Source organism: Orycteropus afer, unplaced genomic scaffold (genome assembly GCF_000298275.1).
Source record: "Orycteropus afer afer isolate SDZICR_OR568_19922 unplaced genomic scaffold, OryAfe1.0 scaffold00531, whole genome shotgun sequence".
Lineage (NCBI taxonomy): Eukaryota > Metazoa > Chordata > Mammalia > Tubulidentata > Orycteropodidae > Orycteropus > Orycteropus afer.
In genome coordinates this window covers 1,277,180-1,279,909 of record NW_006922118.1, presented here as the reverse complement: position 1 = coordinate 1,279,909, position 2,730 = coordinate 1,277,180, and positions in this window count along the sequence as shown.

Genomic DNA, 2,730 nt, shown 5'->3' with positions numbered 1-2,730 from the left:
GGCCATTGAATCACTTATGACTCATAGAGACCTCTTTTGGGTTTCCAAGGCTGCGCATCTTTATGAAAGTAGATTGCGTTACCTTCCTCCCATGGAACAGCTGGTGGGCTTGAGCCACCACCCCTTCTGTTAGCTGTCAAATGTCTTACCCGCTGCACCACCAGAGCTCCTTTCATTTATATACACACATGTGGCTGTGTATACACGTGTATACATATGTGATTTTTTATTATAGTGTTGATTGGTGAGTCACCAACAGTTACAGTATGGACATTGTTTGGGTTTTTCTTTATAAGACCTTGTTAGGTGTCGTGGGGTCATTTCTGATGCACAGTGACCCTGTGTGCGATGGAATGAAACTCTGCCCAGCCAACTGCCATCCTCAGCATCCTTGCTGTGCTTGAGCCCATCATAGCCACCACTGTGTTAATCCATCTCGGAGAGGGTTTCCCCCTTTTTTGCTCTTCCTCTATATTACCAAGCATGATATCCTTCTCCAGGGAGTCGTTCCTTTTGACAACATGACTTAAGTCGATGATGAAGTCTGGCTGTTCTCTTTTCTAAGGGGCATTCCAGCTGTGATTCTTCCAAGACAGATTTGTTCATTCTTCTGGTAGTGCATGGTACTTTCAGTATTCTTCACCCAAACCAGAATTCAGATGCATCAGTTCTTCTGAGATCTTCCTTATTCACTGTCCACCTTTCCCGTGAAATGTGGCGTTTACAAATACTGTGCCTAGAGTGAGGCGCACCTCAGTCCTCAAGGTGACATATTTGCTCTTTAACACTATAAAGAGGTGTTTTGCAGTAGATTTCCCCAGTGCATTTAAAAGTCCGATTACTTAACTGCTGCTTCCATGGGCATTGGTTGTGTAACCAGATAAAATTAAATCCCTCAGAACTTCAATGTTTTCTCCATTTATGTTGGTCTTTCTTATTGGTCTAGTGGTGATGATTTTTCTTTTCTTTCTGTTGAGGTGTAATCCAGAGTGAGGGCTACAGTCTTTGATCTTCCTAAGTAAGTGCTTCAAGTCCTCTTGACTTTGAACAAGAAGGTTGAGTTATCTGCATATTGTAGTTTGTTAATGTGTCTTCCTGCCATCCTGATGCCATGTTAGTATTCATATATTACAGCCTCTCAAGATTATTTGCTCAGCATACAGATTAAGTAAGTATGGTGAATGGATACATGCCTGTCATACACCCTTCTTGATTTTAAACTGTGCCAAAAAGCTCCTTCTTGGTTAAAGTACAGATTTTTTATCAGCACAATTAAGTCTTTCCAATGTCGTCCATAATTTATGATCCACACAAATGCCTTCACATAGTCAGTAAAACAGATAAACATGTGGTATGTTCTGCTTTCAACCAAGATTCATCAGCAGTGATAACACTCGTTCCACACTCTCTTCTGAATCTGATTTACATATCTGGCAGTCCCTTGCCGATACAGTGCTACGACTGTGTTTGAATGATCTACAGCACAATTTTACTTTCTGGTTTGAGTGTGTGGCCCTTCAGTCCTCCTGTTGCTGTGAGGGGTAATAGGGAGAACTGCCATCCTATATTGTTCCCCAGCTGGTAATACCTCACCCTGACCTCACCCTGTGCTGTATGTTTTCTTGAGAGTTCTGGTGGGTTTCATGGAAGAAGGTGTAAGTGTTTATTCCTAAGGGAGTTATGACCTGAGTGAGAGAATTTTTCTAATTATTTCTGTATTTTTGTACTGTCCTAGACAATCAAGACAAAGGAATAAGACTTGACATGCTCTCAGCCAAACTGTGAGGAGATCATTTCAGGGTGTTGCAAGGTTGTAAGACAGGACACAGTCCGTGAAGAAGGCATTGTAGCTACAGTGGGGAATGACCCTTATGGCATATCACAGAGTAGAATTTTGTTGAATTTAGAAGCTTAGGTCAAATTCCTGTGAATTCTGAGTTCCCTATTCCTGTCATTGGGTACATGGTACCTTGCTGACCAAAATGTGTGGGATGTTTTAGGACTCCGTGGTCATTGAGGATGTGGCCGTGATCTTTACCCAAGAAGAGTGGGCTTTGCTGGGTGTTGATCAGAGGAAATTCTACAGAGATGTCATGACGGAAACCTTGATAAATGTGGCCACAGTAGGTAAGGGTGCGATTTTTTTTTTTTTCATATTTATTCCTCTAATGATCATAGACATTTTACTCATCAACATTCCTACAGAGTTTGGTTTGAGGATGGGGAATAAATTATTAAGTAAGATGGTGATGGTTCCTTTGTCTATGGAGGTCACTTACCCTCCTCGATCTTCCATGATCTTTAAGCACCAAATACGAAAGTGACATTTCTTTTTTTTTTTTTTTAATTGTGATGTCGTTGGACGTTTACAGAGCAAATTCACTTTCCATACATAAATTCACGTACACTTTGTCTCATGACATTGACTACAGTTTACCACTGTACAACAGCTCCCCTCCCACTTACTCCCCATAGTTACCTCTTCCCTGTGTCCTTCCCTCCATGCACTCCTGCCCCTGAGCTATCTCCCAGTGCATACACAGCCATTGTATTCTCTCATGATGATTCTCTCCAAGCAGTGTATCTACCTAGTATAAATATTCACCCCAGATGCCTGTCTGTTGTTTGGCTGGAAGCCACAGGAGTGAGTTCAATTCCAGACCTGAGTGGCAGCTAGGGCCCATAGTCTCAGTGGTTCCATCAGGCTCTATCACACCAGCAAACTTGTTC